At 51.2% G+C, this 14,762-nt stretch overlaps 1 protein-coding gene across 1 annotated transcript in view; it reads left to right on the top strand.

Annotated features, from left to right (window-relative positions):
- Window positions 1-5,674: 5,674 nt before the first annotated feature.
- Window positions 5,675-14,762, top strand: part of LOC116952204 (nucleosome assembly protein 1-like 1) — a 75,872-nt gene continuing 66,784 nt past the window's right edge. The window contains exon 1 of the mRNA XM_032971352.2: window positions 5,675-6,015. The gene's annotated coding sequence lies outside the window, so the exon portion shown is untranslated. The remainder of the gene's footprint in view (window positions 6,016-14,762) is intronic.

Here is a 14,762-nt window from a genome sequence, read left to right as displayed (position 1 = left end):
GTACTTGTTGGAACATTCTGGCCCGCCCCTACTGGACATCTGTGGCTGAAAAAAGAGCTGAATAGCTGATCGAATTCCTCCAGTAAAAAAAGATTTCGATTCTGACAGTGTGGACAGCCAACACACAACACCGCCCCGCAGCCTCGTCTGATAACCACGCAGCAAACAATGGTCCCACTCGGTTGCGGAAAACCGACACGGAGCGTGCCTGATCGCGTGAAACAGAATAGTAATTCTAATTTCAAGCGAAACCTTTGCCCCATCCGATGCCGCAGAGATTAAATCTGACGCAACGTTTCTGTCCGGTGAGAGACGCAGATTTGTTTTTCCTTGTCGTCCAGCTCTGCGGATGAAAGCGAAGGGTTTTCATTTCAGTCGGTGGTTGTCCCGGGGCTGAGCTCCGGAAAAAAAAAACATTTCCCCAGGGGTTGCGGCGAGTTAGTCGTGACGTGACAGTGCGCCGAGTGGGTGTGTGATTACACCTGTGCGGATCATCGAGTGTCACCTAGGCGCGTAACTCCAGTTTACTCTCAAACGCAATACGGCTCCTTGCATGCAACTGACCAATTATTCCAGTTGCAGGATCCTCCTGAAACGTAATCTTGAGACTCGGGTGAGGTTTTCCTGGACAAAATTAAGGCGATGTACTGCATGCATACAATTGCCCTGTTTGGTAGATTCAAACAGGAACATTGTCCCATGTAAGATATAAGAATTGTCCCATCTGACATAACCCTCAATGTCTCATCTAATACAGTACCCTCAATGTCTCATCGATTACAGAACCCTTGTCTCATCTGACACAACACTTGTCTCATCTGATACCGAAACTCGCACGTCATCTGACACTGACCATTTAACAAGATACATCGTCCTATCGGGCAGAGCGATCTCGTCTAAACCAGTAAAGATATTGTCCGTCATTATTCCATTCAATAAACCAATAAAATCCGGACTCAAGCCACGCATGAATCAACCAGGTTGTCGTGTTAACCGAGGGAATGACGATCGCCACTTATTGCACGTACTGTACACACTACGATCGCATCACACCGTACGATGATCCACTTTGTTGCCAGTTAGAATGTGAGGGAAGCCTCAGTTGCAACCTATTAGGAAGCCAACAGAGCCACATGCACTTTGACACCGACATTGAAAACCTCATTTGTGTCCTTACCCCGCACCTCCGATTAGCACGGTTGGCTACGTACGGTGTGAAAGAAGTTCAACGTACATACACTGTCTCGAGGAGGAGGTGGGGAAGGGGGGCACTTTAGATAGAGTTTAATGAGCGCAGTCGACTAATGGCTAAGAGAGACGTAATAACGCTCTTGCAGACGTAGTTCAACTACGTCTGCGGGAGTCATTCCCTGATAAGTAGAAACCCATACGACCCCAACCAAAAAGACCTCAACGACTTGATCAGAGATCTTGGTGTCACCAAGTCCAATGCCGAGATTTTGACGTCTCGGCTCAAGCAGTGGAACTTGTTGCATGAAAGTGTGCAAGTCGCAGATCAGAGGAAGCGTCACCAACCTTTTTGCAGCTTCTTCACCCGTCAAGATGGACTCTACTTCTGCTACAATGTGACCAGTCTGTTCGAGGCAATCGGAGTCGCCTGTAACCAGAATGAGTGCCGCCTCTTCATTGACAGCTCATCCAGGAGCCTCAAAGCCGTGCTGCTCCATAATGGTAACAAGTATACGTCTCTTCCCCTGGCTCACTCGGTGCACCTCAAAGGGGATTTACAACAGCATCAAGACCTTGCTGGACGCCTTGAAGTATGACGAGTACGGCTTGGAGGTCATCGGAGACTTCACAATGGTGGCATTCCTGATGGGTCTCCAAGGCGGTTTTACCAAGTTTATCTGCTATCTTTGCCTTTGGGACAGCAGGGACACCAAGGCGCACTACCACAGGCGGGACTGGCCACAGCGGACCGAGTTCTCTGTGGGGAGGAACAACGTCAAGTGGGAGCGACTGGTGGACCCCCGGAAGGTGCTGATGCTATCACTGCACATAAAATTGGGCCTCATGAAACAATTTGTCAGAGCTGTAGATAAGGAGTCGGCAGCCTTCAAGTACCTTCAAGACTTCTTCCCGAAGCCAGTGACTTCGTCGGACCACAGATACAGAAGATCCTGGAGTGCAATGAATTCCCCAAGAGCTTACTAGTAAGGAAAACAACGGCTTGGGACAGCTTTGTCGCAGTGGTTCGTGGCTTCCTGGGTAATCACAAGGTCGAAAACTATGTGGAGCTGGTTAAAACTCTGGTGAAGTACTACGGCACAATGGGCTGTAGGATGTCCCTCAAAGTCCATATCCTTGTTGCTAATCTTGATAAATTCAAGGAGAACATGGGAGCGTACTCGGAGAAGCAAGGCGAGCGCTTCCACCAGGATATACTGGGCTTTGAACGGCGCTACCAAGGACAGTATAACGAGAACATGATGGGAGACTACATTTGGGGGCTGATTCGTGAAAGTGATTTACAGTATAATCGTAAATCTAGAAAAACTACTCACTTATAAATCTTTTGTAGTCATTTTTGTATTACTTTAGTATAAATACATGTTAATTTTGATTCATGTGTTGTTTTTTTCTGACTTTATGTGAACAAAAAGACACAAATTCGCCAGTTTTCTCATTGAAAATAGGTACATTTCAAAATATCACTTTCCTGGTCACAAAAGCAAGGTTTGTGGGGAATAATAGCCTTTTTCTAAACTTTTTAGGCATAAGAAATTATGAAATAACATTTACTACCCAGGAACAAAAATCGTGTTACGTAGTGTGATCACTACTTCGGAGGATACGTGATGACGACATGGCGGGGGGTGGTGGGTGGGGGGGGATTTGGGGAGGGGGGGATTGGGGAGGGAGGGAATTTAGGGAGGGGGGCAATTTGGGGAGGGGGGATTTGGGGAGGGGGGAATTTGGGGAGGGGGGGAATTTGGGGAGGGGGGAATTTGGGGGGGATTTGGGGAGGGGGGATTGAGAGGGGGCGATATGAGAGAGGCGGTGGAGTGGAGGCAAAGCTCCTACAGATGTTGGGTACGAATACATCACAGAGGGTGTTTGTGTGGACGCGCTTTAGCACGATGTGATAAGGAACACGGTGGATTTGTATCATTCTTTATTTCGGTTGTTCATCAAAGAAAGCTACACTGAGTCTCGTGACTCCTTTGTAGGAGGGTCCTGCCAGGTTATGGCAGTCGCGGGCGCATGATTGCCACGCGTATGCATGCACATTGAACTTCTTTCGCACCGTGCGTAGCCAACCGTGCTAATCGCAGGCGCTGTGCAATCCCAATTGAGTAACTTCAGCTTACAGCGTCTCTCGACTGATCGACGCTGCCTTGCCATGTGATTACAGATGTTACTTTAACAGTAAATATATATTGAGCTGACTTACACCACTCACCAGACACTCACCGCTCACACTCACCAGACACCCACGGACTCACCTCTCGCCTAACGGCATTCATCAGATACTCAACAATCACCCGGTGGGCTCGAAACTCACAGGACATATATGTACGGTGAACTTTTTTCGCACCGTACGTAGCCAACCGTGCTAATCGGAGGTGTGGGGAAAAGACATTCATCACTCACCTGACACTCACCACTCCTCATAGACACGTATCACCCATGAAGTTTCCATTTCGCACGTATTGCTGTATATCTGTTTAATATTCATGTAACTGAATTTGAATTGCACCCTTGATCGGTCCAAACATAATCTGCACGAGCCGTCTTGCGCTACGGGTTATTTATTATTTAATATCGATTTATGTTTGTGCAGTGTATTTCCGATGTGCCGTGTGACACGGCTGTTGTTTTCGCGCTGATTTCTCTTCGCTTCCTCGCTTCCGTGATCGCGGTGACCCGGGTCACCCTCTCACGAATGCGACTCGCCCGTGGTCTCTCGAGATCTCTCCTGGGGCGCCACAGTGGCGAGATGTTAACTACCTCGCCTAATATGCAGGAGGTCATGGCTTCGATCCCCGCCCCTGCATATTTGGAGTTTGCGTGTCTCTCTCCCGTGGTTGTGTGGATTTTTGGTTTCGTTTATCCAGGTTCAAGAGCCGAATGGCTCACAGGGCTATACCAAATAAATGAAACTGAAACAACTGAAAGGTCCTCCGTGTGTTTCCCCCCACATTCAGAATCGACGCGCGTTCAGAGTATTTGGCCGCGATGAGTGTCCACATGATAAGCCACTTCGTTGGGCTATCATTTGTGCCAAGTTCGCTGCTGAAAGAGAACTGTGTAGCTCGGTGGGCCTTACCTGGTCAATATAAACATTCGTTTCATCAACTTGCCTTGTCCGATGCCCTCCACACGCAATAGCGCGGTTTATCCAGCAGGCGGCGCGCCACTAAATGCGGTCACGCGTTGTGAACGTCAAAGGCGCAGCCCTCGTTCGCGCCACTGCCAGCAGAAGGGCCTCCAGCAACGAGAGCTCTAGAGAGTATTTTTTGGCCCACTATTTCACCGCGCGGGCGAGATGTTCACTACCTCAACTTTGGTGTGCAGGAGGTCGTGGGTGCGATCGCGACCCTGTCGCCGGCTGTATCATTTGGAGTTTGCGTGCCTCTCTCTCCCCGTGGTCGCGTGGATTTGCCTCCCGGATCTTCCAGTGTTTCCCCTACGCCTTTACAAACAACGCGCGTTTCGAGTATTTGGCTGCTACGTGGATACGCCACTTTGATGAGCGATCAATTGTGGCCAAGTCGCTGCGGAAAAAGCGAAGTGCAGAGACGATGACAATACGTACCGGTAACAGTGATGTACAACCGTTTGTCGTTGCAACGTTTATCCTATGGGCAGGCTTTGCCCCTTCCATACTGATGTGGAATTTTTTTTCGGTTTTGTTCCACCACCGTCTAAGGACTGCCGACGGATACGGGCAATCAGCCAAGATGGATCGAGCGGGAAAGAGAACGCTGTCGGATGTTGTATTTATACTTTTTTAAATATCGATTTCAGTTTATCGCCTCCAAATTATTCACGAATGCCAAAGAAAGCGCAGCCCCGCCAAACCTGCCGCCCTCGCCCAACACTGTCACCTCTCCTTCCTCAACTCCCACTCCGTCCTCCCAGTGGAGTAACCATCGAGTCGTGTGCAGGCGGTGCAACTGCACCAGGGGTTCCAAACAATTCCCATCGACTCCACCCTGGACGGAGGGGGCACATACCAAGCACGTTACGTCACTGCCCACAGCGCCCCCCCCCCCCTCTTTAACCCCCACCCCAAGTATGTAACCTGTTGTGCGAGGAGTCAATTGGGAATGGGGCAGAATGACCAAAGAGACTCGGGGAGAGCCAAGGGAAAGAGAGCCAATACATCAATGGAAAGTGGGCAGGACAGTCGAGAGACAGAGGGACAGAGAGAGAGGGAGACAAGGCGGAAAGAGTCAAGAGCGATCGTTTAGAAAGGCAATTGAGGACGTGGGAAGAGTCAAGAGGAGGCACGTGGGAGAGTCAAATGAGATTTGGGGGAGACGGCAATCCACCCACTCCACAATCACCCTTAATCCACCCCCCCCCCCCAACATCATCCCCCTCCCCACATCCCCCCCCCCCCACCCCCCCCCCGGCAAAAGAAAAAAACATTTACCCCGGTGCGCCGGAGACAAAATGCTGTCTCATTGGCCGGGCCAGGCATTAAAGGCAGGGCTTTCCACAACCGCCTCCCTCTAACCACGCATCCCCGGCCACCTTTAACCGCCGACGCCCGCCCACTCATTCCCACTGCACTTACTCGCCGCCGAGAGCAGCAGTAGCAGCAGCATCAGCAGCTGCAGCCGGCCGGCCAGCCAGCCTCCTTTGCACAGCGCGCCCGTGCCGTGCCGCCCACGCGCACCGGCGGTGGGGGGGGGGGTGAGGAGCAGTCGGATCCAGGAGGAGCAAGCAAGGAGGTCGAGTCGGGAAGGAGGGAGAAGGAGCGGCCAGCAGCAACGGTTGTTTGTTCCCCTTGACTGTCAATCTGCGCCATACAGGAACTCGAAGGTGCGACTGAGTGCGCGCGTGTGCGTGTGAAAAGTGTGAGTGTCACTGTGCATCGAAGCGTAGGCGTGCGCCGTGCCGGCCTTCGTCAGTGCTCGCTAGCAGCACTTGCCCCAAAAAGTATGTTGAGACTAAACGGGGGAGCTTTGCGTTTGTCTTTGCCGCTGCCGCTACTTGCACAGACATATACGTGTGTGCGCACACACGTGCACATGCGTGCATACGCATGCGCACGTGCGCGTGCATCTTCCGTAGACTCTTGGGGCAATGCGGGAGCGCCTGTTGAAAGCGTTACGCGAGGGTGTGTTATTTTTTACCACCACGCTTGCCCGCCTTTGTCTCCCCGCGGAGCTGATGTCTGAACAAACGAGCCAGGGACTGGGTGTTATTTACGGCTGAGTCGATCTATATGCGACGGCGAATGTCACTGATGTTAGCTGTGGCCGGGGTATCGAACTCATGTCGCCGGGCTCGTAGAGCGCAGTGCGCTCATCATTGCGGCACTGCTGTGAACAACGCCTTCACACGCTCACACACACATACACACCAAAGACAAAGATCCACCGTATAGACCTTTAACAGAACTGTTGGGGCATGTTCTGTGAGCGAGCAGCTATGAAGGGAGGCTCGGAATACGAATGGGTGGGTGGCCAACACGTCGCTCAGCCGCCTTTGTCTCCCCAGTACTGAGGTTTACTCACCCGCATCAGGCACTCATTTGAGGCCGAATCGACCAGGAGGAGGCTCAGGAGAAGTTCACATATCGCCACTGTTATTGGTCGTGAACGTATATATACGCGCACGCATGCAAACACACATACATACATACACGCACACACACGTGTAAGCATACCTACATATACCTACACATATACCTACACGTGCACACACACACACCATTGGTGGAGCGCTCAGCTCTCACAATGCAAGGTCTGCGCGCGGATATCCTGTTGTAGGAATTGTGTTTGAATTTTCTAGGAATTTTGCAGCGGTTGTCCTATGGATAGACTTGCCCCGGCATATCAATGTGGAATGTCCCTCGCGGGCTTCGAGCCGTGAATAGAGGTGAGCGCATCCTATTCTACCGCATATCTGTGAAAAACTACTGGACATCCATGAAAAAGAGCTTACAGCTCGTCGGATACCTCCGGTATGAAAAACATATTCTCATTCTGATTGAGCAGGGGATGCCTTGCCGAGCACACATGCGGTGACAAGAGGCATCCCGTGCAGCTCTCAGGACTAGCGGAGCGAGTCTTGAGAGCTGCAGAAAGCGAGCACCTATCGTGGCCTCAACGGGCGCGCGCACGTGGTGGGGGTGGTGTGGTCAGGGCAACGGCGGGAGTCGCCTTTGTCTCGCGAATGCCGATGCTGAAACACTGCAACGGATTGCTCGTGTGAGGTTGAGTTGACATTCACGAGTGGCCGTCGCCAGAACCCGCATCAGGTATGACGAGCCGCCGATGTTGCCCCGTGTCGAGAGTTTGAACCCAGCTCGCAGCGTTTGAAGCGCAGTGCGCTCATCTCAGCGCCACCTCTACCCACATGAAGACAACGAAAATGATTCCACCCCGTATACCCTGAACAGTGCTGCTGGGGCAAGTGCTGTTAGCGAGTAGAAATCGCCTATGAACGTCGGTACGACACTCGAGGTGGTGGTGGTGTGGCCAGATTCTACGCCCGGCCGCCTTTGTCTCCCCGGTGGCGATGTTTGCGCACCGATGTTTGCACACCGCCACCGGGTACTCACTTGAGGCTGAGTCGACCTAATGGGAGGCCAACGACCAGTTCAGATATCCGCCACTGATATTGGTCGTGAGCGGGAATCTAACTCAATTCGCCGGTTTCATAGCTCCTCGCGTTAATCAGCTGCGCCACCGCTCCCCACGCACGCGCACGGAAACGTGTCAATGCAGTACACATCCACTGACACGTAGCATACGCGTATGTAAATACACGGACAATACTTAGACCTATGCAACACGCACAAGAATTGACAAACTGTTGGGGGAAATTGGTGTGAGCGAGCACCTCATTTTTTTTCGGCCGGTACGGTGATGTTATGGCACCAGGCCCCCGTCCGCCTTTGTCTCCCCAGGGCTGACTTAACGCAGCGCACACCAGGCACTAAATGTAAGGTTGATCTGACCCAGGGATAGACGGCAGAGAAAATTCAAATATGAATTGTCAGTGATTAATTGTTTGACGCACACACACACGATTATATCGCAACGTGTGTGTGTGTGCAGCGGTTATTGCAACTGCGCTACGAATCCGGAGACCCGCGTTCGATAGCCGCTCACGGCCAACACCGGTGACGATTATCTGAACCGGTTCCGGGCCTCCCCTAGGTCGACTCAGGCTAATATGAGCACCTGGTGCGGTGTGTAAACAAACATCACCACTGGGGAGACGAAGGCGGTCGGGCGTGGTGGTTGGCCTCCTACCCCCTCGTGCGCCGTGCCGGCCTTCATAGGTGCTCGCCAACAGCACTTGCCCCAACAGTCTGTTAAAGGCTATGCGGGAGATCTTTGTCTTTGGTATTTTAAGTTGTGAAATGCTCATGTATGAATGTTGCGCTGATTTCTCCTAGTTTCCACATCATTTATTTGCCTATTACGCGTTAAGTAATAATATTCGTGGCAATAGCATCTGCCACTGTCACCCATACAGCGTGTAACTGTCTGGAATAGAAACGCATTGTGTGTGTGTATGTGCGAGTGTTGGTCATTTATAGCATTTATTAGTGGTTAGCGCGCTGCACTCCGAACCCGGCTAACCCGAGTTCGATTCCCGATCACGGCCCACACCAGTGACAGATTATTATCTGAACCAATCCTGTGCCTCCTCTAGATCGACTCAGCCTCAAATTAGTACCTGGTGCCGATTTTAAACAAGACAAAGGCGTTGTTGCTGGCCACCCACCCCCTCGTGTGCCGCGCCGGTCGTCATAGGTGCTCGCGAACAGCACTTGCCCCAATAGTCTGTTACAGGCTATAGGGGTGGTCTTTGTTAGTCATAATGCGTGATAAGATGTCTACGTGTGTGAGTGTATGTGTTTCCGTGTTTCACTTTGCCCAAAACTCGGTTAAGGCTATACCGGGGAACTTTGCCTTTTTGTCTTTGCGTCTGGGTGTTGGGGTGTGTGTGCGCGCGCGTGTGTTAGTGTGCATGCGCATGTATCACTGTGTCTGTGTGCCAGTATTTGTGTGTAAGCGTGCGTGCGCGTGTGTAATATATGAGTTCACATTTGTCAGACATGGAATCGGTGGCGGTTAGCAGTGCAATGCTACGAACCCCCCCCCCCCCCCCCCCAACTTATTTCGATTCTCGGGTCACAGCTAAGATAATGATCAGTAGCGAACGATATCAGGATCTTCGTCGTCTTTGCTAGAGTTTCAAAGGTCAAGATGTCGTATTCAAAGCTGTTCATGCCACCGTGGTTTACGCCAACGGTGGCGATATGTTAGCAACCTCGCCTGTCTATTTGGAGTTTGGCACTTGGTACAACTATTGTTTGTGGCAAGGTCGCTTCTGAAATAGAGCTTTACAGTGGGCCTTACCTGGTAAGATAAAACATAAACAAACATACGGGACCCGTTTCCAGCCAAGCATCCGTTACGATAATTCACAACAACGCATGCTGGGGAGGGCTTTTTGTTTTTTCCTCCGCGCATCAGTCGCATTTCGACTTCAATGCGGGCATTACCCCGTCGAGTATCCAACGATAGCCACCCCCCAACCGCAACATTTTAAAGACATCACACGGAGTTTCAACCACTCCAATCTCCCCTTGTACGCCCAGGGTTGGGGCTGGGGTTGGGGGTGGCTGCTCTCTCAAAGCCCCACGTCAAACGCTCATTGGGTAAATGTTTGGTCACGTTTCGGAGGTAATTGATTTTCTTTTGTCGTGTTGAAACTCGCGGCCATGGAGAAAAAAAAAAAGCTTCACTGTAATGTGACAAGAGGGAAATTCTCTGCGCGCGCGTGCCTCTGTGCGTGTCATCGTGCGTGCTCGCTAACAGCACTTGCCCCAAGAGTCTGTTGAGGCTTTATCTTTGTGATTGTGTAATTGGGTCGAGCGGTAGTGCAGGGGTTAGCGCTACACTGCGCCGCGAAACCCGGCCACCCGAGTTTGATTCCCGCTAACGGTCAACACCGGTGACGATTATCTGAACCGGTCCTGGGCCTCCCCTAGGTCGACTCAGCCTCAAATGAGTGCCTGGTGCGATGTGTACATGTCGCCACTGAGGAGACAAAGGCGGCCGCGCGTGGTTTCTCGGCCACCCATCCCCTCTTGTACTGTGTCAGCCTTCATAGGTGCTCCTCGCTAACAGCACTTGCCCCAACAATCTGTTAAGGCTACACGAGGGATATTTGTCTTTGAATATCACTTCTAATTGTGATAGATGTCTTTGACAGTGACTGGCTGGAATGGTAATATTGAATAATAAATAAGCAAGCGTTGTGTATCACCACCAGTAAATAAACTAAAAACATTAGTCCGTCAATCCTATGGGTATTCTTGGAGTGGCTCTTGTTCAGACACACAGACTCGTCAATAACCAGGGTGGCCTTGCAATGGAAATTATATAATAGGCGACGTTTCGGGCAATGGTCCTTCTTCATAGCACGGATATAATTTCTTCTTGTGCTGAGTTCGAATCCCGACCGTGAAAAACATCAGCAGCGAGTGATATGTGAACCACTCTCTTCACAAACCGGCTATGAACCGGCGTGGTGAAGTATGGTCAAATAACCCTCATGAACAAAAGGCGTGGGGAAGGCCTCATCATCCAGCAGTGGATTGACATGTCCGTGAGTGATAGTTCTCTATGAAAGAATTTGCCTGTCAAATAGTTCTGTAGAACCCTAAGAGAGTTGATGGCTTTCACTTTAATTATGGATTTCTATGGAAGTGAATGGCTGTCTTTTTAATAATACATGCCTGTGAAAGTGAAAGCCTCTTTTGAATAATATATATCTATTAGAGTGAACGTCTAGTTTTAATGTTTGTCACGTTAATATGTAATGGAATTCCGCAAATATTCTTCGGGCGAGGTTCATTGTTGTTGGACTATAGTAATTTTAGATGGCTTTTTTGTCAGATTGTAGGGATTTTCAGTTCGCTCAAGGTGACACAACAACAATAACAACAACAACCCGATTCGTACAAGAAAAACCCCCGCGGAGCAATCATCCCAACACCTTAAACGTGGATTACAACGGTGTGACGATGCGATACAGCGCCACCAAGCCCGAGTAGAAGAGCCGTAGGCGGATACCGGTAAAGTCGCACGGCACTGTGGGACAAGTGATTTCAAAGTATCGGAGTGACGACGACGCTTGTTGTGCCTGATTGGTCAGGCTACTTTACCCAGACAGCCACTGGGGTGGGCTGCGGTGATCTCACCGTGGAAGTCTCCTTCACCCGGGATAGGATAATACCCATTTAATACAACAATGCGCTGCTCCATTTCATATTGTCATTGGCGTGCAGATGAGAGTGGAGAACGAGTGGGCAGGCACTGAGCCAGAGACCGTGGTGGGGGCGTGGGGGGAGGGAAGGGGTTGGATGTGGGGAAGGGGAGTGGACAAGGGGCATGAACACGCTAGGTGGTACCAGGGCAGCGGAGGAAGGTGGGAGCATTAAAATAACAATCAAGGTCGTAGGGTCACTTATCCTGGGACTTGCCCAGCAGGGCTTCGTCTTTCATCGAACATCCTCTGGGTGGCTGGAAGACCTGGGATTGGGCACGCGGCTCGTAGACAACAGCCATCACGAGGGCTGTACTGGATATGGTGTGCCGGGTGCGGAGATGTATGTACGTACGTACGCTGAACTTCATTCGCGCCGTACGTAGCCAACCGTGCAAATCGGAGGTGCGGTTAGAACGGAATATTAGACATATACATTCCGGGTGGCCGACCTGGCTGGAATTAAGAGCTGGTGCCGGGAGGTTCCGACTTCGCAATGCATGGCTACGGTCTAATTGAGCATCTGAATTGCTTTGTCGGCCGCGATTCGAATGTTGTGCTCAAAGTTCCGGACGGATGGGTCCATGGGCCCACTTGGTCCGACTCGGTTGGCCACCTCTTACGGTTATCCCAGGGAAGTTATCTCTCTTTTTGGGACATCTGTAAGTCTTTCCGAGGACATTAAAAGTCCCAGTGTTTGTCACTGAGGCCGTCCATAAATGACGTCACGCACCTAGGGGAGAGGGGGGGTGGTCAGACATTTGTGACGATGTGTGACGAGGGGGGGGGGGTGTTTGAGAAATGTGACGTCACATCAAAATGCGCAACTTTAAATAAATATAGACAACACGTTCTACTTAATTAAATTGACTTTTTAAATAAATGTTTTCTCCTACAACATCGGAGTGCAGCGCCACATTAAATACGCACTACAATGACAATAGTTTAAAGCGATTTGAAGCATGTTTTTTTATGGGGGGAGGGGGCAGGGCTTTGTGACGTCATATTTGAGGTCTGACATATTGTGACGCCGTGTGACGAGTGGGGGGGGGGGGTAAAAAATCATCCAAAATCGCGTGACGTCATTTATGGACGGCCCCACTTCCGTGATAGACACCACCGAAGACAACGCATCCACTTGGAGTCATTCCCCTCTTCTGGTACTGAGATATGTATTGCTCTTCCCCTGATGTGCCCCGGCGTTCTGTACCACAGCCCGAGGTTGAGCGAGTGGTGGCGGTGGCGTGTGTCTGTGGGGCGGTGGTGTAGCGGTTAGCGCTGTGCTACGAACCCCGGCGACCCGGGTTTGATTCCGGCTCACGGCCAACACCAGTGACATATTATCTGAACCGGTCCTGGGCCTCTCCTAGGTCGACTCAACCTCGAATGCGTATCTGGTGCGGTCTGTAAAGTCATCGCCACTGGGGAAACAAAGGCGGACGGGCGTGGTGCTGGTCACCCACGCCCTCGTGTGCCGTTCCGGCCTTCATAGGTGCTGCTCGCTAACAGCACTTGCCCCTGCAGTCTGTTATGGCTATACTGGGGGATCTTTGTCTTTGTTTGGTGCTCATAGCCAATAAGTTGGCTGTCTCGCGGATGCACAATGTGTCGAAATTATTCGTCAAACTTTAAACGTAACACTGATTGCATTTCACCCCCCCCCCCAAAAAAATCTCTTTTACCCAACATCATCCCAACATTGGCGAGTCAACGACTCACGGGCACCAAGAATGTTCTCATGGAGCGCTGCCCACGGTCACCACGGCTCATCAGCGAGCCGTGCCCAGCCACTGATTGCCAAGGAGATAAAGAGGCCGCTATTAGGGCGAGTAGCCTCTGCGTAAACAGCGGGTCCCTTGAAAGAGCAGCGACGCGTAAATCATTCATAAACATATCGAGGTCAAGGTGTCTCGCTGCCCTTAACGAGCTTGGGACTCCATTCGCCTTCTACCCCGTGGTGGGGGGAGGGAGGGGGCAGCAAACTCCGACGCGTTTTGTCTTCGGGGACCGTCGCGACGTTGTTCGGCGCGATGTCCGACGTTTCGCTCCACGTGCCGGGCACCCCTTCAGGAACTTTAGTGGCGCCACGGTGGCGAGACGTTAACTACCTCGCCTCGCATGCAGGAGTTCCGTGGGTTCGATCCCGACCCTTATGCCTGCTGTATATTTGGAGTTTGCATGCCTCTCTCCCCGTGGTCGCGTGGATTTTCCCATCGGGCCCTCCGGTTTTTCCCTCCACAATTAGAATCATCATCACGCGTGTGGCGTGTTTGGCTGCTGCGATACGTTTCCACGCGATAAGCCACCTTCGTTGAGCTGCCATTTGTGGCCAGGTCCGCTTCTGACAAAAGAGCCGTAACAGCTCGGCGGGCCTTACCTGGTAAAATAAAAAGAGTCAAGGAAATAAAATGGCATTTGAATTTCCCTGCAGCAAATGTCCCGACTAGAGCGCCCCTTGCACGTAGGGCGTGACGGTGGAAGCCCTGAAAACGCATCGACAAATGGACATCTCCATTAGTGGCACCTGGGTCGGCGGTGGGCAGTCCACATTAACTGTGGCAGAGGTCAGTCCCTCCATGGGAAAAGTATATGCACACGTTGTACTGTCATATTTGGCAATCCACTGCTGGATGAGGACCTCCCTTTGCCGCGTGGATCACGGGGGTTATTTGACCACACTTGAGCATGCTGGTCAGTGTGGCTTGGAAGAAAGCTGGGACCATCGAAGTTGGAGCATAGAAGTACTGTACAATAGAACGATCCAGTCCAGAAGAGAGCCACACATACAGAGCGTCACCCTACATCAGGGGTGGGGAACCTTTTTTCTGCCAAGGGTCATTTAGATATATATAACACCATTCGCGGGCCATACACAATTATCAACTTAAAAATTAGCCTGTTATATTTGGTCAAACATTTAATTAACTCACCCCTAATGTGATGATGGCTGAAACTGCTTCTCTTTGGCGAGGCGTTTGATGATGTTAGCTGGTATTGACGATGTTGTTACTCGCAACTGCTTTTCCAGGTTTGCTCCTAGATTTATTGAATTTCGAGTCCAGCCTGCGGTTGCCTTGGCAGGGCCAGAGACCAAATGATTTCACGGGCCTCATACGGCCCGCGGGCCGGACGTTCCCCACCCATATAAATGTGTGTGTGAGTAAATGCATACGCAAAAAGGAAGCCAGAACCATACCGACACCTCTAATCAGCGACTACATCTGCTCTGTCTATAGCAAACGCTGTGGGTCGAGGATTGGACTTTACAGTCA

This window comes from Petromyzon marinus, chromosome 3 (genome assembly GCF_048934315.1).
Source record: "Petromyzon marinus isolate PM22_M1 ecotype Great Lakes invasive population chromosome 3, UKy_Petmar_22M1.pri1.0, whole genome shotgun sequence".
Lineage (NCBI taxonomy): Eukaryota > Metazoa > Chordata > Hyperoartia > Petromyzontiformes > Petromyzontidae > Petromyzon > Petromyzon marinus.
Note: the sequence above shows the minus strand (reverse complement) of the source record. Positions and strands in the feature narration are given on the sequence as shown.